Genomic DNA, 21050 nt, shown 5'->3' with positions numbered 1-21050 from the left:
TATTTTAATTTTCCAAATTCCCTGGAAGCTTTGTAATTTGGTCTTTGCCTGGATGGAGTCCAGTAATTTATGGAACGTATAGTTGAACTGAATTGACTTTATTTCTTACAGCCTTCACATACATGAGTAAAAATCTTTACGTTATGTCTCCATCTAACTGTGCAATGTGCAATCATAGTAGTTTATAATAATTTATAATAAATAGAACAGTCAATGTAACATAGAAATACACTCAAATCAGCATGTGTTAATCAGTCTGATGGTGGAAGAAGCTGTCCTGGAGCCTATTGGTCCTGGCTTTTATGCTGTGGTACTGTTTCCCGGATGGTAGCAGCTGGAATAGATTGTGGTTGGGGTGACTCAGGTCCCCAATGATCCTTCCGGCCCTTTTTTCACACCTGTCCTTGTAAATTTCATGAATCATGGGAAGTTCACAACTACAGATGCGCTGGACTGTCCTCACCATTCTCTGCAGAATCCTGTGATTAAGGGAGGTACAGTTCCCATACCAGGCAGTGATGCAGCCAGTCAGGATGCTCTCAATTATCCAGAGTGACTGTTTATAATATTAAAGATTAAGCTAAGAACAATGAACTTAAATATGTTTGATTCAAAGTAGGTGCAGCATCAGAACATTTGAGGCTAGGGTGGGGATAGTGCAAGGCAATGGAAATGAAGACAGAAGGGACTGAGGAATGGTGAGCAAAAGGGAGGGGGCAACAATTGTTTCTTTTTAAACAACCTGCAGTATATTTCATTAAGGAAGTGGTTCATTCACTTTCAAAGATGCTAAATCCCAAAATAACCTTTCCTTCTACTGAGTTATTGTATACTATTTCACATGCATCAGCAGTAGCTACTGTACAACATATACATCATTCCCTTTTGTCAACAGAGTGATGAAATACTCATTAAGAACCTTATCAACTTTCTGTGACTCCTACCAAATGTTGTATTTTCATTGCACAGTGGGCCCCACTCTTTCCTCAATTATCCTCTTGCTGTTCTTCTTTACATACAATATGTTTTGGATTTTCTTGGTTTTGTTGACATCCATTTTTTCCCCATAGTTCCTTTCCTTATTTTCCTTCTCATTTTACTCCAACACTTTCTAAACTCATCTTGTATTTTTAAAGTCTGGATGCCTCACACAATTTTTTTTTGCCATATCTTACTCTTGGTACAAATTTCTCATTCAAGAGTTCTGTATTTAACAGTTCAACCTGTTTTCTTATTAGGATATTTAACATGAAGCTCTTAAATCCCCTTTTGAAATACCTCTCAGTGTTCTGAGATTGGGTACAGATATTCAAACATAAATTGATCTACTTATGCTGTCAATTTTGTCGGTTAGAGCTGTCCTTAAAAAGTTCTCTGAACTATGCCATATTTAACTTGATCATGATCACTCCTATATGGAGATCTGCTCCCTCATAGTCCATCCACTTGTCCAGATTCATTCCCTAAAGCTAAATCCAAAACTATACCCTAGCACATCACCAACATGCCTATAAATCACACCCCTTTATGGATATGCAACATATTGGCTGAAAAAAAATCTCATGTATTACAGGAATTCTGTACTCTTTATTGATTATACATTGATTAATATTAGAGTACTTTAAGCTGTTCACTATGCATAAGGTGTTTGAAATCCTTCAAATATCCTCGTGTTTTTACACTTGCTAGATACTGCCTACACATTTGCTTTTCCGATGATCTCAGACTATAAGTTCTTTGGTACTTTTCCAATAGTGCAATTGCATATTTTTTTGCTCTTTAGTCCAACTCATATAATCTCATGTATGACCCTTGTAACATATCATTTCTTCTCATGGCTGTAATTACTTCCTTAACTAATATTGCCATCCTATCTTCCTTTTTTTTAAAAAATGATTCCCTCTCGTCTCATTTGAAGACTGTAACCAGAAACATAGAGGTTCCAGTTCCAGACCTCTTTAAAACAGATGAGGAATATCTCAGGGGAGGTGGGCTATAAATCTCTCAAAATCTTCACTCCAGAGGGTGGCGATTCACTAGGGAGTGGAATGGTAGAGGAATCGGGCAGGAAAGTGAAGGTGACTAGCCATTTTCTGCTTTAATAAAACAGCAGACTTGAGGGAATGTATTGTCCATTCCTCTCTCTGTTTTGAGTTACTAAAAGTACAACTTAAATAACAATAAGCATTTTTGCAAATATTGTTTATGGATGTTATTATTTTTCAGTGAAACTCATCAAATTAATGAACTGCCTTGTATCTATTTTATTTTACCCATGTGAATTGACTGTGTGCTCATTTTTTCCCTATGCACAGACCAATGAGACCAACCTCCTGGCCTAAAAAGTGCAAACCTGTCTTCATGGATTGTAGCTACCGGGTTGTGTATCGTTCTCACCCAGAAAAAGACTGCCGTGCCTATAGCTGGGTTGGTTGAATCCAATTGCTTCAGACATGCATTCTTCTCCTGTTCCTATCCTTCATTGTGCACTATTAGAGAAGTGATAAGATTCTATTATAGAATCTAGAAGCAAAATATTTTTAAAATAGATCTGACAAGGACAATAACTGAATGCATTGTGCATGTGATTTTAAAATGAATATACTGTCTTTACAAACACATGTAAGCTAAGCGGATAGTTTTGATTAGTTCATATGACTGAGTTTCAGTCAAACTCGGGAAAATGTTTAGCTATGACAAAGTTTTAATAATTGTCATTAATTCCATAAACTGAACTGATAGACACTGGAGAATTTAGGGGGGTGAAGACACATTCGGTCAACTGGTTCAACTATTTTGTGAGATGTTCCAGAATATTTGACTACACACAAAGACGAACAGATCGCTGAGAAAGCTTTGAAGACTATCATGTGAAGTACCATGTATAATATTGATTTGTTTTAAATATATGAGGCATATTAAATGATATAAAATGATGCTTCATTTTACATTTTTCAAATAATAATTCAGAATTCATTTGCAGACTAAACAATTGTAATTCTAAGATTTTAGTTGACTTACAAAATACTGAATGTTTTTATGAAACCAAAATGCATTACCTATTTTTGAGGATAATTAAACCAACTAAATATTGATCCTGCAGCTACCATTGCAGTGATTGGCACAAAGAAAATTTCTGAACTATTTATCATTGGTATCAATGCCATAATTAGGCAAAAACACAGGTTAAAAGGCATATAAACATACAAATCAATCTTATGTGTAATGTAATACTTGGAGCAGATGTTTCTAAAAATGAAAATGACTTTTTCCTAGAACATTGAGGGGCACAATAGAGTACTTGCTTTAAGTTGTGGTCAGCCAGTAGCAGAATAATCGAACAGTCCTGACGAAGGGTCTCGGCCCGAAACGTTGACTGCTCCTTTCAATGGATGCTGCCCGACCTGCTGAGTTCATCCGGCTTGGTTGTACGTGTTTATTTGACCACAGCATCTGCAGTGTACTTTGTGTTTAGCAGAATAATCAGTAGTCTTGTGGCTTGGTGAGCCAATTAGATTACATTTTCAAAGAAATCTGATAAAGGTTCAGAAGTCATTAGACTTTCATTCTAGTTGTAGCTCAAGCATGTTTACTTTGATCTCAGTGTTTTTCAGTACAAGACTTTTATATTGTAATTAATCTAATTACTGTATATATTATGGCCTATTTTACATATTCCTATTTATGCAAATGATTTTATCCTTTTGCATTGTTTGGGTACTGTGACCAACTTCTCACTGAATGAGGAGTGAATTGTATTTACCAAAATATTTTATATGGAAATATGAATACTGTTTTACAATAAATTTGACAAAATTATTACAAATGTATTGTAATGTATTGAAGATTATTTACATTGAACTTTTTATATAAAAATTATAATCCAGCCATTTTTATCATTATCATTTGTCAGATATTGTGGTCTTTAGGAATACCAGAAGAATGGTAGTGTAGTGGTTAGCATGACACTGTTACAGATCGCGGCATTGGATTTTGGAGTTCAAATCTGCAGTCCTCTGTCGAGAGAGTTTGAACGTTCTTCCAGTGAGTGCCTCCAGGTGCTTCTGTTCCCTCCCATAGTCCAAAGATGTATCAGTTAGTAGGTTAATTGGCAATTGTAAATTGTCCTGTGGTTAGGCTCGGGTGGTGCAGCTCATTGGGCCAGAAAGGTCTGTACCATGCTGTATCTATCAATCATTCATTAAACAAACAGAAATAGGCTAAATGGTTCCAGAGACAGTTCCATCGTTCGATAGGATTAGAGCAGGACTTTTCTTAACTTCAGCTACTCTTTCTACCCCTAACTTCTCTTCAAAACTTGCATACAGCTCTCTGGGTTAGAGAATTCCATAGATTTGTGATTCTCTGAAAGAAGAAATTCCTCAGCTTGATCTTAAAATCAGTCCTTTATTCTGAAATGATAGATTTGGATCTAGACTTGCTCATAAGGGTAATCATTCGCAGCATTTACCTTGTTAATATCCCCCTGGTAATATTGTATAATTCAGTAGCATGCCATTTTGCCCTGCGGTGCAGAAGGATGGGACAGAGAAGAGGAGAGCTGTCGTCATTGGAGACTCTATAGTCAGGGGAGCAGACAGGAGATTTTGTGGACGTGAGAAGGACACCTGCATGGTTTGTTGCCTCCCGGGTGCCAGGGTCCGGGATGTCTCTGACCGGGTGCATGTCATCCTGATACGAGAGGGAAAGCAACCAGAAGTCGTGATATATGTTGGTACCAACAACATAGGCAGGAAGAGGGATGAGGTCCTGAAGTGTAAGTTTTGGGAACTAGGCAGAAGGCTGAAGAACAGGACCTCAAGGGTGGTGATCTCAGGATTGCTGCCAGTGCTACGTGATAGTGATGGTAAGAATTGGAGGAGATGGCAGTTGAATGCCTGGCTGAGGAGTTGGTGCAGGGGGCAGGGTTTTAGATTTTTGGATCATTGGGATCTCTTCTGGGGAAGGTGGGACCTGTACAGATTGGATGGGTTGCACCTGAACTCGAGAGGGAGCAATATCCTTGCTGGTAGGTTTGCTAGCATGGTTTGGGAGGGTTTAAACTAATTTGCAAGGGGGATGGGACCTGGAGCGATAGAGCAGTGAAAGAAGTGCATGGAGTAAAGCCAGATCTAACATATAGAGAGGCTTTGAGGAAAGAGAAGCAGAATAAAGGGTGTAAAGGTAGTAAAGTAGAAGGGCTAAAGTGTGTGTACTTCAATGCAAGAAGCATCAGGAACAAAGGTGATGAACTGAGAGTTGGATACATACATGGAATTATGATGTTGAGGCCATTACAGAGACTTGGCTGGCACCAGGGCAGGAATGGATTCTCAATATTCCTGGATTTCAGTGCTTTAAAAGGGATGGGGAGGAGGGGTGGCATCAGGGGATACTATTACAGCTACAGAAAGGGTGGCTAATGTAGCAGGATCCTCTTTTGAGTCAGTATGGGTGAAAGTCAGGAACAGGAAGGGAGCAGTTACTCTACTGGGGGTATTCTATAGGCCCCCTGGTAGCAGCAGAGATACTGAGGAGCAGATTGGGAGGCAGATTTTGGAAAGGTGCAAAAATAACAGGGTTGTTATCATGGGTGACTTTAACTTCCCTAATATTGATTGGCACTTGATTAGTTCCAAGGGTTTAGATGGGGCAGAGTTTGTTAAGTGTGTCCAGGATGGATTCCTGTCACAGTATGTTGACAGGCCGACTAAGGGGAATGCCATACTAGATTTAGTATTAGGTAACGAACTGGGTCAGGTCACACATCTGTCAGTGGGTGATCACTGCTCCCTGACCTTTAGCATTATCATGGAAAGGGATAGAATCAGAGAGGATAGGAAAAGTTTTAATTGGGGAAGGGCAAATTATGAGGCTATAAGGCTAGAACTCGCGGGTGTGAATTGGGATGATGTTTTTGCAGGGAAATGTACTATGGACATGTGGTCGATGTTTAAGGATCTCTTGCAGGATGTTAGGGATAAATTTGTCCCAGTGAAGAAGATAAAGAATGGTAGGGTGAAGGAACCATGGGTGACAAGTGAGGTGGAGAATCTAGTCAGATGGAAGAAAGCAGCATACATGAGGTTTAGGAAGCAAGGATCAGATGGGGCTATTGAGGAATATAGGGTAGCAAGAAAGGAGCTTAAGAAGGGGCTGAGAAGAGCAAGAAGAGGGCATGAGAAGGCCTTGGCGAGTAGGGTAAAGGAAAACCCCAAGGCATTCTTCAATTATGTGAAGAACAAAAGGATGACAGGAGTGAAGGTAGGACCGATTAGAGATAAAAGTGGGAAGATGTGCCTGGAGGCTGTGGAAGTAAGCGAGGTCCTCAATGAATACTTCTCTTCAGTATTCACCAATGAGAGGGAACTTGATGATGGTGAGGACAATAAGTGAGGTTGATGTTCTGGAGCATGTTGATATTAAAGGAGAGGAGATGTTGTAGTTGTTAAAATACATTAGGATGGATAAGTCCCCGGGGCCTGACAGAATATTCCCCAGGCTGCTCCACGAGGTGAGGGACGAGATTGCTGAGCCTCTGGCTAGGATCTTCATGTCCTCATTGTCCATGGGAATGGTACAGGAGGATTGGAGGGAGGCAAATGTTGTCCCCTTGTTCAAAAAAGGTAGTAGGGATAGTCCGGGTAATTATAGACCGGTGAGCCTTACGTCTGTGGTAGGAAAGCTGTTGGAAAAGATTCTTAGAGGTAGGATCTATGGACATTTAGAGAATCATGATCTGATCAGGGACAGTCAGCATGGCTTTGTGAAGGACAGATTGTGTCTAACAAGCCTGATAGAGTTCTTTGAGGAGATGACCAGGCACATAGATGAGGGTAGTGTAGTGGATGTGATCTACACGGATTTTAGTAAGGCATTTGACAAGGTTCCACATGGTAGGCTTATTCAGAAAGTCAGAAGGCATGGGATCCAGGGATGTTTGGCCACGTGGATTCAGAATGGGCTTGCCTGCAGAAGGCAGAGGGTCATGGTGGAGGGATACATTCAGATTGGAGGGTTGTGACTAGTGGTGTCCCACAAGGATCTGTTCTGGGACCTCTACTTTTCGTGATCTTTATTAACGACCTGGATGTGGGGGTAGAAGGGTGGGTTGACAAGTTTGCAGATGACACAAAGGTTGGTGGTGTTGTAGATAGTGTAGAGGATTGTCGAAGATTGCAGAGAGACATTGATAGGATGCAGAAGTGGGCTGAGAAGTGGCAGATGGAGTTCAACCCGGAGAAGTGTGAGGTGGTACACTTTGGAAGGACAAACTCCAAGGTAGACTGCAAAGCAAATGGCAGGATACTTGGTAGTGTGGAGGAGCAGAGGGATCTGGGGGTACATGTCCACAGATCCCTGAAAGTTGCCTCACAGGTAGATAGGGTAGTTAAGAGAGCTTATGGGGTGTTAGCTTTCATAAGTTGAGGGATAGAGTTTAAGAGTCATGATGTAATGATGCAGCTCTATAGAACTCTAGTTAGGCCACACTTGGAGTACTGTGTCCAGTTCTGGTCACCTCACTATAGGAAGGATGTGGAAGCATTGGAAAGGGTACAGAGGAGATTTACCAGGATGCTTCCTGGTTTAGAGAGTATGGATTATGATCAGAGATTAAGGGAGCTGGGGCTTTACTCTTTGGAGAGGAGGATGAGAGGAGGCATGATAGAGGTGTACAAGATATTAAGAGGAATCGACAGAGTGGACAGCCAGCACTTCTTCCCCAGGGCATCACTGCTCAGTACAAGAGGACATGGCTTTAAGGTAAGGGGAGGGAAGTTCAAGGGGGATATTAGAGGAAGGTTTTTCACTCAGTGGTTGGTGTGTGGAATGCACTGCATGAGTCAGTGGTGGAGGCAGATACACTAGTGAAATTTAAGAGACTACTAGACAGGTATATGGAGGAATTTAAGGTGGGGGGGTTATATGGGAGGCAGGGTTCGAGGGTCGGCACAACATTGTGGGCCGAAGGGCCTGTAATGTGCTGTACTATTCTATGTTCTATGTTCTCTAATCTCTCATGAATAGCTCAGTTTGTTCAACTTTTCCCCATAAGATGACCTCTTCATCCTAAGAATCCCCTAAAATGTTTCCAACATCGGCAATTGTTCAGCTAAGAACCAAAACTGTGTAGTACTTAGTTCGTCTCATCAATGTTCTTTACAGTTGTGGAAGATTTCTCCACTTTTATACTCCACCCACATTGTTAACAAAGGGCAACATTCCACATGCTTTCCTACTTGTCTGTGCATGGTAACTCGATGCTTCATCTGTGTGGACATTCAGATCCTTTTGTACCAAAATATTTTACATTATATTTTGATTTGTCAGAGCAGACTCGATGGGTTGAATGACCTAACTGCTCCCATGTCTTACCATATTTTATATAAAAAGGTTGATAACACCGTATTTTTTCCACCTTATATTCCATTTGCCAAATGTTTGCCCATGAGTTTAATTTATCAACATTCCTTTTAAGAACATTTTGGTCCCTTTACAACTTGCTTTCCCACCTATCTACAGAATGACAGCAGTGTGTCAATAGAGTTGTGAATAGTGCACTTAGTTGGTGTTACTAAATAGTTACATTAGATTGTTCTAAATTTAAGAAAGATGCCATTCTTTCCTAAGTTGCTTCAGATGTTTAATTCCTTCTGAAAATGCTACAACTAATAGTCTTTCGTCCATTATAGCTCAATAACAAGCTCCTTTAATTTATATAATTATACACAGAAACTGAATCATTAGTTTCCCTCCATGACAATGTAAAAATCTATTAACTTTGAATACTGACTTTTTTTTAAAACAGCTTTCTTTTTCCAATGGCTCTCCCATGTTCACTTAAAACATTACAATTCAGTAGCTAACAGACAAAAACTCAATCTGTACTTTAGCCTACCTGCTCTCATAACTTTGAATTGAGCAATAATAGTTATACCTCCTGAAATAAATTAAAATCTCAAACTTGAAGTTCAGACCATCACTTCAGTTCTCAGTCTGGATGCACCACAGGTTGAAGAAAGAACGAATAAAAGTACACAAGTATTCCTGACACAGGATGATCCCAATGCTGACAGTGTGACTGCTTCATGATTAGGACAGTATAAAATTTTAAATAATAAACACACACACACACACACACGCAGAGGATTAGATAACATTAAAAGATATCTGAAAAAAATTCAAGGGAGTACAGCTCCTAAATCATTTCATCATTAATCTGGGTGACTGATGGATTTATAAACTGGAAGTTCACCTATACGCCTTCAGAAAACTTTTAACACCGGAATATATTTGAGATAAAGCTTTTTAAAATAATCTTATAAAAACAAATCTGGCCAAGATCACAGCATTGTTTAGCTCTCACTTCCCCAGAGTGTCCTGAGACAGTTGCTTCTAACATCCTTGCAGATACATATCGATTCACTGGAATTCCAAGTAGGGATAACAGGTTTCATTCCTGAAAGACATTACTCCTCTACTACCTCTCATTACTATTTTATTCTTTGGAATATCAGATTAATTATCAGCATTAAATAGCATAACTTGTATTCTGGGATCTTAATTCATACCCTTTTGTATGTTAATTCAAAAATCTCAACCCTCATTATGTACAATTTTGGAAATAAATCAAAAAAGTTGGAAATTTTGCTGCAGGTAGAAAGAGAAAAGACTGAAATCATTGAAGAAATCGGAATAAATACATTTTTGGAGGGCAGTGTGAAATACAGTGTTCTATTTCTACATGTTTTACACATTAATGGGAGAGGAACCATGTCAATGCTTGTTGATTGCAAAGGTAGAGGAAGGTATTGAACATTCAAATTTATTGCAATACATTGGAACCATGAAAATACTAGATGGAAAAGATCTGCTGATTTCTTCCAGCTGTAACTTTTTTTAACATCATAAATTCCCATACTCCAAGTCATTTAGAATTCATATAATCATTTGGCAGTGAGAGGTAAAGATCTTTTTTTAAAAAAGGAGCCATTTATAGAAAGGATAGCTGGAATTTCCCTCAGACAAAGGAAATGCATACAGGATGGCACATTGACAATAATTGTTACATAATATTTCATCTTCCTCTTCATGTATTAAAGATGCCTGCTCCAACTATTCCAACTTGAATTCTCCTTTCAAGGCATGCAGCTAATTCATAGACAATTCCCATGTTTATACTTGTTTTGGTCCCATTTGAAGTAAATATATTGGAATGATGGAAAAATCAATGTGAATTTTTATCATTTGGTAGCAGCAAAAGTGTGATCACCCAAGTCAAATATGATGTTCTCCTGAGGGATTATCTACAGGTCTATTGGGATTGCCAATAAGCTAGAGGGGCTGCATTGTCTACTACTACTATTTTCTTGTGTCTTTGAAGGGAGAAGTTATCTTTATTTCAATCACACAAATCAATAATACTGAGAGATTCTTTTAATCCATGATGACAAATCTATCCATTGCCAGATAGCTCCAGCAACCTGGGCTCAATTCGGATCTTAAGCATGTTCTCCCTGTGACCGTGCAGATTTCTCCCAGTGTTCCAGATTCTTCCCCCACCACACCTGTACTGCAGAAGTATGCTGGCTGGAAGGTTAACTGTAACTTGTAAATTACTCCAGTGCAATGCAAGCATAAGTGCTACACCTGTCCCTACACCTCCTCTCCTACCACCATTCAGGGGCTCAAACAGTCCTTACAGCTGAGGCAATACTTCACTTGTGAGTCTGTTGGGATAATCTATTGCATCCGGTGCAACCGGTGCAGCCTCCTGTACATCGGCAAGACCCGACACAGATTGGGGGACCGCTTCGTCGAGCACCTCCGCTCCGTCCGCCACAACAGACAGGATCTCCCGGTTGCCACCCACTTCAACTCAGCTTCACATTCTCATTCGGATATGTCCATACATGGCCTCCTCTACTGCCATGATGAGACCAAACTTCGGTTGGAGGAACAACATCTCATATACTGTCTGGATAGTCTCCAGCCCCTTGGTATGAACATCGAATTCTCTGATTTCCAGTAATTCCCTCCCTCTCCCTTCCGCCATCCCACTTTCACTCTGCCTCCTCTTTCAGCTGCCTATCACCTCTCTCATGATTCTTCCTCCTTCTACTACCCATAGTGCTTTCCCCTTACATTCCTTCTTCAGCTTCCCTGCCTATCCCCTCCCCCACCCCTTGATCTTTCCTCTGATTGGTTTGTTTACCTGGGACCTTCCACCCTCCCACTACCTTCTTTATAGGGCCCCTGCCCCCTCCTCCTTCAGTCCTGACGAAGGGTCTCAGCCCGAAAAGTTGACTGCTCATTTCAACAGATGCTGCCCAACCTGCTGAGTTCATCTATCTTTTGTATGTGTTGATTTGACCACAGCATCTACAGTGTACTTTGTGTTTACTCCAGTGCAGTTGTTGGTAACAATTACATTGGAGTTAATAGACAAAAGACAAGATATTTTAGGGAAATAATTGGGAGAATGAGTGGTGGGATTGCTCTAAGATCTAGCTTGGGCTTGATGGGTCTACTCCAATGTAAAAAGAAAATAACAGTATGAAATAAAAATATACAGCTACTGATGAAAAGACTGCAGAATCAAGGTAATAAAGAGGGAAATAGAGCAGGTTAATGGTGGGGATCCATGAGCATAAAAAAGATTGGGAACCCCTGGTCTAGACTGATTTTACTTAATTTAAACAGCAAAATTCAGATCTGACTCGAGTAAACTGGTAGCTCTAACTATAATCAAACACTCGATTGGCTTTTAGAGAGTTTTTTTTGTTTACTATTAGATAAAATTCTATTAATACATCTGAACCAGAGTTCCCTGATAGAGTAAAATGAAGTAGGAAAATTGAGTGCAGTGGATTCCAGTTAATTAGGACACATCCGGATCAGTACATTTGGCCTAATTAAATGGCTGCCCCAATTAGCAGAGGTTTCATTGAAATAGTTAAAAAAGACAAACTGAGTAACAAATTGCCAAGGAACAGAAAAAAATCAGAATGCTACAAATATTACTACAGTACTATAAAATTATGCTTTAGTTCCTAATGGTCATCTATGGAGGAATTCATCCAGTGTATTCACAGAACAAAATCAGCACAGGCACCTTGTGCAGATGATAGGCTGCCTTAGAGTGTAAGACATGGAAGCAGATTTAGCCATTCAGCCTACCCAGTCTGCTTCACCATTGCATCATGGCTGATCCTGGATCCCATACACCTGCCTTCTTGCCATATCCTTTGATGCCCTGACCAACCAGGAAATGATCAATTTCTGCCTTAAATCTACACACTAACTTGGCCTCCACCACAGTCTGTGGCAGAGCATTTCACAGATTTACTCTCTGACTAAAAAAAATCCTTTTTACCTATGTTCTAAAAGGTTGCCCCTCAATTTTGAGGCTGTGGCCTCTAGTTCTGGAAACCCCCACCATAGGAAACATCCTCTCTACATCCACCCTATCTAGTACTTTCAACATTTGGCAGGTTCCAATGAGATCTCCTCCTCCCCTCCAACCCCCATTCTTCTAAATTCTAGCTAGTACAGGCCCAAAGCTGCCAAGCATTCCTATGTTAACCCCTTAATTCCCAGAATCATCCACATGAACCTCCTCTGGACTCCCTCCAATGACAACACACTCCTTCATTTCTTCTGAGAGACTGGGCCCAAAACTGTTGACAATACTTCAAGTGTGGCTTGATTAGAGTCTTATAAAGGCTCAGCATTATCCCTCTGCCTTTATATTCCATTATCCTTGAAATAGAATCCAACATTGTATTTGCCTTCTTTACCACAGACTCAACTTGTAAATTAACCCTATGTCCCTCTGATATTTGAACCTTCCCCCCATTTAGATAATAGTCCACACCAAGAACTCTTAACAGATTTGTCGGGCAAGATTTCCCTTTACAGAAATCATGCTGGCTCTGACTTAATTTATCATTAGTCTCCAAGTACTTCAAAACATCATCCTTAATAATTGACTCCAACACTTTCCCTAAGGCTAACTGGCCTATAATTTCCTCTCTTGCTTTCCTACTTTCTTAGAGTGGAGTGACATTTGTAATCTTCCAGGACCATGCCAGAACAAGTGATTCTTGAAAGATCACGACCAATGCATCCATTATCTCCTCAGCTACCTATCTCAAGTCGATGTAGTCCATCTGACCCAGGTGACTTATCCACCTTAAGACCTTCGAGTTTACCTAGCACTTTTTCCTTTGTAATAGCAATGGCACTCACTCCCTCCTGTTCCCTGACACTCATGGACCTCTGGAACACTGCTAACATCTTCGACAGTGAACACAGATGCAAAGTACCCATTAAGTTCATCTGCCATTTCTTTGTCCCCTATTACTACTTCACCAGCATCATTTTCCAGCCTTCATACAATACTTTCGATGACTGCATCCTCCAAATCTTCAATTTCATCGTAACATTCAAGACAATTGTTGATGCCTTCTATTTCTTTGAAGCTCCTGACTTGAAGTAGTGAAATAATTTCATTTTTACTTCCAGCCATTTCTGGCATCTCTAAGCTTGAATGCTTGAAACCCCAGTGAGCAAAATAGTTCAGAATCGTCTTACTGCTTATTTCTTGCCAATCATCAGTGACCAAAATCACTGCTTTTTGAACACAAACATTCACAAGTAATGCTATTTAAAAACAGTTCACTCTAAGCATGATTTTACATTTAACAACCACTCAAGTGCACATGACTGGTGGAGTAGATTTAATGGACCAAATGGCCTAATTCTGCTCCTATGTTTAAGTTCTATGGTCTTATGGATTGATAGTTACAAAATATTTGGTTTGGCAACAGTCTCCTGCCCCAATTAAACAGCATAGTGTCCCAAATAAACAAAGGGGATCCCAGCAATTTCCTCAATTAGTTTTGCTCTTTAAGGGTTGTCTCAAATAAGCGGCTGTCCCAATTAACCACTGTATATGGATGCCAAGATAATAGCACGTCAGGACTAAATACAACAAAATATCCAACACCCAAAGCATAGCCTGATAGCAATATTTCACTTCTAAAAGTGAAAACCAATTAGGGAAATATTTTACCATCTGACATTTCTACTATTTCTTATCAAACCTTGTCACGATTATTCCACATTTAAAATATACAAAATATACCACTGGTTATGGCCTGTTCAAGCAATTTCACTACTAGATATAATACAACTTCAGATTTCCCTTTAATTGCCACCCCAACATTTCAAAGTCTAAGCTTTGCCTCAATAATGAACTTAAAATGTATGGGCAGTTTAGCAGTGAATATATGGTTGATCATGTAACATTATTTATTAGTTTCATGCACACATGTGAAAAAGACATTACTATTGGGTTGGTGTTAACAGTCAAGCATACAGGAGAGTTTGAAAGGCTCAGGCAGAGCAGGGAGCTTACAAAAGAGAACCCAAAAGGTCTTCAGTGGATATGTAAATACCAAACATATAACATGGGTAGATAAAGGGGAGGAGCGCTCTTAGCTGTTTTCTCAATTTTATACTCCCAGTTCTTCCATGAGAAGAAATAACTGGAATCAGCTCATTGTGCATTTAGAGATACAGCATTGAATAGGCCCTTCTGGCCTTTCAAGCCATGCCACCAGCAAACCCTGATTTAACCCTAGCCTAATAACAGGACTATTACGTGGGCAAAGTACTGGAGAGTTTAACATCGGTAGCTGAGCGAAGGGCGCTGAGTAGGCTACGGTCAATTATGGATAACTCTGAACATCCTCTACATAGCACCATCCAGAGACAGAGAAGCAGTTTCAGTGACAGGTTACTATCGATGCAATGCTCCTCAGACAGGATGAAGAGGTCAATACTCCCCAATGCCATTAGGCTTTACAATTCTACCGCCAGGACTTAAGAACTTTTTAAAAGCTATTATTAATGCTTTTTGAGATGGTGATTTAGATGCATATCATATTTTTTTACTGAGTTAAGTATTGTATGTAATTAGTTTTGCTACAACAAGTGTATGGGACATTGGAAAAAAAGTTGAATTTCCCCATGGGGATGAATAAAGTATCTATCTATCTATCTATCTATCTATTTAGAACGTTCAACTAACTAGTACAACTTTGGACTGGGAGGAAACTGGAGCACTTGGTGAAAATCCACACATTCCACGGAGAGGGTGTACAAACTCCTTACAGAGGACACTGGAATTGAACTCTGATACCCCAAGAAATAATAGCATCGTGCTAACCGCTACACTGGCGCCCCATGGTATTATGTTTTAACAATTCCATGATCTGAAGAACTAGCACTGCCTAGCCACTTACCACACCATACATTTAATCTAGAAGAAATGGAATTAACTACAAACAGTTGTCCAGTGTTATATAAAGGAGACAAAAGGTACAATTTGAAAATGTATAAAAACAGACATAATTAGGATAACAAATGTCATTAGGTACCACTTAATTTGAAAGGAGTGCTTACATTCATTCCTTCACTGCAAAACTAAACACCTCCAGATTTTCTTCCCCCCACTCCAGGAAAACAATTTCATACTGATTATTCTGAAGGATATTCAAACATCTGCACATCTTTTATTACTATATTTCTAACATCACTTCTATTCAAAGTTGTTATGTGCAAGCTTTTGTAAATCTTTCCAATAACTTAATTGTCTGAAGTCCCACACTTGCCACTTCAGCTCTAGGCTTTTTACATCACAATGATTATTGACTATGTCATGGAGAATATATTAACTATTTACTAAGCAATATTGATTTATGAATTTTAAGAGTTTTGAAATAAATTTCTATTCAAATGGATAAGTGGCTATGGAAAATTGTTCTAAGTAAACAGAAGGTGAAATGATGTAATGGTTGTCAGCTTACCATTGATCCTACCAAAAGATCTATTAAACTGCCGACATTTAGATTGTGTAGTTCAGTGCACTTTAAAATGAGAAAAATGAGACTAACATAATTCAAAAAGGTAGCAGCTGAAAAGGTAATCAGTAAACTCTTCTTCTTTTAAAGAAACTGAAGCTGAAAAGTGGAGAAAAGTGCAAGAAGCTAAACTAGCTGAACAAATTCTGCCACTGACCCAGTATAGCACAATTTTATTGTCAGAGAAATTAGGACTTCACTTTCTAATCTTTGTACCATTTATTATAAATAGCAATCACATCCTACCATCCTTACCAACTGATAAAAGTTTCACATTAGACCATAAGACATAGGAGCAAAATTAGGCCATTTGGCTTATTGAGTCTGCTCCGCCATTCAATCATGGCTGATAATTTTTTCCCCTCCTCAGCCTCATTCCCGGCCTTCTCCTCATATCCTTTGATGCCATATCCAATCAAGACTGTTTCAACCTCTGCCTTAAATACACCCAACGACCTGGCCTCCATAAATTCACCACCTTCTGGCTAAAGAAATTTCTCCACGTGTGTTTTAAATTGACACCCCTATATCCTGAGGCTGTGCCCTCGTCCTAGACTCCCCCACCATGGGGAACATCCTTTCCACATCTACTCTAACCTTTTAACATTCAGAAGATTTCAATGAAATCCCCCCTTGTTCTTCTAATTCCAGCGAGTACAGTCCCAGAGCTATCAAATGATAAGTTTAATTCTCAGAATCATCCTTATAACCTTCTCTGAATCCTCTCCAATGCCAGCACATTTTTTCTTAGATGAGGAGCCCAAAACTTCACAATACTTAAGGCAAGGCCTTACCAGTGCCTTATAAAGCCCCAGCATCACATCCCTGCTCTTGTATTCTAAACCTCCTGAAATGAATGCTGACATTGCATTTGCCTTCCTCACCACTGACTAAACCTGCAAGTTAACCTTTAGGGTGTTCTGCACATGGACTCTCGTCCCTTTGCATCTCAGATTTTTGGATTTTCTCCGTTTAGAAAACAGTCTGCAGTTATTTCTACTGCCAAAGTGCAAAATCATGCATTTTCCAACATTGTATTTAATTTGCTGCTCTCTTGCCCATTCACTTAATCTAAGTCCTTCTGCAGTCTACCTGTTTCCTGAACACAACCTGCTCCTCTACCAATCTTGGTATCATCTGCAAGCTTGGCAAAAAAGCCATCTATTCCATCATCTACATACAGCATAAAAAGGAGCGGTCCCAACACCAACCCCTGCAGAACACCACTAGAAAAAGGATCCTTTTATTCCCATTTGTTGCCTCCTACAAATCATTACTACCTGAGACAAAAAGAAAGCTGTCAACTTCAGGAAAGATTCAGGATTCTTTTTGATGGTTGAAAGCAATCAGTAAAGCTTTGCAAGAACTAGATATTCCACTCTATTAGTCAGCACAGTTTAACCAATGCCTGCTCCTACTTCCTTGAGAACACAGAACCATGAGGAATCCTACACCATCTACATACAACACTTCTAATATTTTAATAAACATTACCAAAAATGTTTTTTTGTCCTAAATGTATAATGTACTGTGTTCCTGAACTGACAATCCATGGAACCATAACACTGTTGACTTGGTATATTGTGGGTTACTAGGGCCAGATGGTGTTTAAGGCTTTCTTGATTAAATTACCAAACTAGTATTCATTCCCAAGGCCTGAATTACTGATCAGGAGTCATGAGTTAAAATTCCACGAAGGCCAAGATATTTAAATCTGGTTAACAATAAAATTGTTTTAACAAAAGAGGCAGCATCAGCAAATGACCATGAAACTATTGAAATATTCTAAAGACACACCTGGCTCAACAAGTGCCATCACAGAAGGAAACCTGCCATTCTTACCTGTTTTAGCTTTTACCTAAAACAGCAACATGGGTTGCTCCATTCTGGAAAAGGCCAAGGAAGCTACTCATTTTAAGAGCAATCGGGAATGAATAGTAACAGCGCAGTCAACAATCCATCCTCCATGAAGGAATCAATAAAAATCAATAAACCTTCAAATAGGTTGTCTCATTTGTGGACCAGAGAAAAATTAGTTGTTAGCTCATTATGAAAATAACAAAATCAGAATGAAAAGAAATTCAGCCCATTGCCTCACTCTGAATCATGTGTATTAACTAAAGGCTCAGATTATTCTTTTTGAAAATATAACCTCAAATTACATTGGCAACTCTTCCAAAATTATTGAAGAGACCATGAGATATATCTTTTTATTGATAACACATTTTGTTGACATTAAAATTGTATCAATAATAGTGTCTGCAATAGGTTTTTCAGTCATTCAAGCCTAAAAGCTTTCTCAATTACTTTGTTCATGTTCTCCCTGATAGAAGAAACATTTCTCAGTTGATATATTCCTCTGAAAGACAATAATAAATGCAATACAAAATTGGATCACTAAAAGCCATTACAAATCCAATGCAGGGACACTGCGCATTTTTTTTTTAAAGTTAGGAATCAGTTTATGGAATTTGCTGTGGACACTAGTCTCTGCAAATACCTTATAGAAGATTTCCTCAAATTTAACACTTAAGAGCTGCAATAATTGGAGTTGGACAATTGAATGACAACTAAAACTGAATCAAGTGAGACTCCAGTGAGCCAATGCTGAGATTCAGATAATATCATTGAAGTGAAGTATTTCAACAGCGACTATTACAGGTTGACATGTGAGTACTAATATTTTAAATGGGTATTGCAATGGTGGAACTGTTCCCAACTCACAAAGCATGGCCTGATAAGCAATTTCTCACTTCTAAAACCAAATACCAATTAAGGAATTTTTACCATCTGACATTTTAACAAATTCATATGAAACTTTCTTTGGTCACAATTATTCCACTTTTATAATATACAAAACTTTTTTTTCTTGTCTTATTCAAGGAATTTCACTACTACATGTAATAAAACTTCAGATTTCCCTTCAGTTGCATGCCCCCAACATTTCAAAATCTACACTTTGCTTCAAGTAATGAACTTATAATATATGGGCAGTTTAGAAGTGATCATTAGATTAAACTTTATTGCCATTGTGCCGAGTACAGATACAAAGCCAATGAAATGCAATTAGCATCTAACCAGAAATGCAAAGAATAGTGTTATTTACAAAAGGTAACTGTGAACAAAAAATAAGTGCTATAGCATACAAGTATTAAAGTACTGAGACAGTACAATATGGGTGCAATACTGCTTAGCGCTGTGATGTGAGGTTCTGCAGGGTCACAGCCTCAGGGAAGCAGCTCTTCCTGTGCCTGCTGGGGCGGGAGCGGAGGCTCCTGTAGCACCTACCAGATGGGAGGAGAGTAAAAAGTCCATGGTTAGGGTGAGATGCATCCTTGATAATGCTTTTCGCCCTGCCCAGGCAGTATGGTAAATGTTCTCAATGGTGGGCAATTAGATGGCGATAATCCGCTGGGCAGTTTTCACCATACGCTGGTGTGCTTTGCAGTCCGATACGGGACAATTGCCATACCGCACTGAGATGCAGTTGGTGAGTATGCTCTCGATGGTACAGCAGTAAAAGTCTATTAGTATCCTGGGACAGAGGTGAGCTTTCTTGATGCTCTACAGGAAATAAAGGCACTATTGTGCCTTTTTGATCAGGATGGAGGAGTTCAGGGACCAGGTGAGATCATCAGAAATGTGGGCACCAAGGAATTTGAAGCTTGATACATACTCCACTACAGCTCCATTGATGTAGATGGGGACGTGAGTGTGGCTCCTATCATGCCTGAAGTCCACAATGATCTCCTTGGTCTTCTGGGTGTTAAGGGCCAGGTTGTTGTTGTTGTTATTATTGTTATATATCAGTTTCATACACAAATGTGACAAAGACAAACAACTTTAATTTCAGTTTAGGTGTTAACAATCAAGCCCACAAGCAAGCTTGCAATATAAAAGGCTGCTGGAAAACACTGATCCTAAGATTAAAGAGCTTTTTTGTTTTAAATTTATTATTGGATTGTAGATTTTGTAGTGTGTGTAGGCCTCCATTAGTCTCGATAGACCATGGATTTGTGCCTTGGAAAGTTTCCAGGGCACAAGCCTGGGAAAAGTTTTTTTTTAAGTGGAAGACCGGCAGTGGCCCAAGCTGCAAATCTCCCCTCTCCACGCCACCAATGTTGTCCAAGGGAAGGGCTTTAGGACCCATACAGCTTGGCACCGGTATCGTCCCAGAGCAATGTGTGGTTAAGTGCCTTGCTCAAGTGCCTTCCTCAGCCAAGGTTCGAACCAGCGACCTTCAGATCACTAGACAAACGCCTTAACCAACTGTAGTCTATTTTCTATGTAGTAGGTGATGGTATATCAATACAAGATGAAGGAAGGAAGTGACTTTCACTACGACTTGACAAACTTGTTCCAGGATTCTGGCATAGGATAATGTGCAGTCTACAGGGAAACTGGCAATTGAAGGGGTCTCCACGTCACAATAGAGAAAAATCTCAGTTTTGGGAGGTGTTGTTAAAGAAGCATGTTTTCATTCAATTTAAGGAACACAGAGTACCGCTGAAATTAATAGCTACAAAATTAAGGATTGATCTGATCAATGGATATATACATCTCATTTATTAAAATAAGAGCTCACCATCTTGTTAACTAGAGAGAAAAAAAATCACTCCATCTGTAGAAGCAGCCATGTTACAAATTGTATTCTAGAACGTGGTACAAGTATAAAGAATGTATAAAATTTATCAGCAAGAAGCCAAGGGAGAAAACAGTCACTGTGGTATGCACAAAAAAAAAGAGCACGAGGAACACTGTTATCAATATTGTCTTTTGTTTCTAATCTCAACTGAGCTCCCATAGAAGATAATTGCATAGGGGGAAAATTTCAGAGAAAATCATTGAAAGGCATTAATAGAGTATACGTAGCAGGTTATTCTTCCTTTTTCCTGAGCCAGCGTATTTGATACAGGAAACAAAACTGAAGCCAGGTCCTGATGGAGGGTCTTGGCCTGAAATGTCAACTGTTTAGTCATTTTCATAAGATGCTGCCTGACCTGAACTCCTCCAGTATTGTCTGTGTTTTGCTCTGGATTTCCAGTTCTGCATAATCTTGTGTTTAAGAGAACAAGTAGGATGAGTTTGTAACAAAAGATAAAAATCATTGATCAAGCAGAC

The sequence above is a fragment of the Hemitrygon akajei genome, chromosome 19 (assembly GCF_048418815.1).
Source record: "Hemitrygon akajei chromosome 19, sHemAka1.3, whole genome shotgun sequence".
Lineage (NCBI taxonomy): Eukaryota > Metazoa > Chordata > Chondrichthyes > Myliobatiformes > Dasyatidae > Hemitrygon > Hemitrygon akajei.
The sequence above is the reverse complement of the archived record's forward strand: the minus strand, read 5'-3'. Positions refer to the sequence as shown.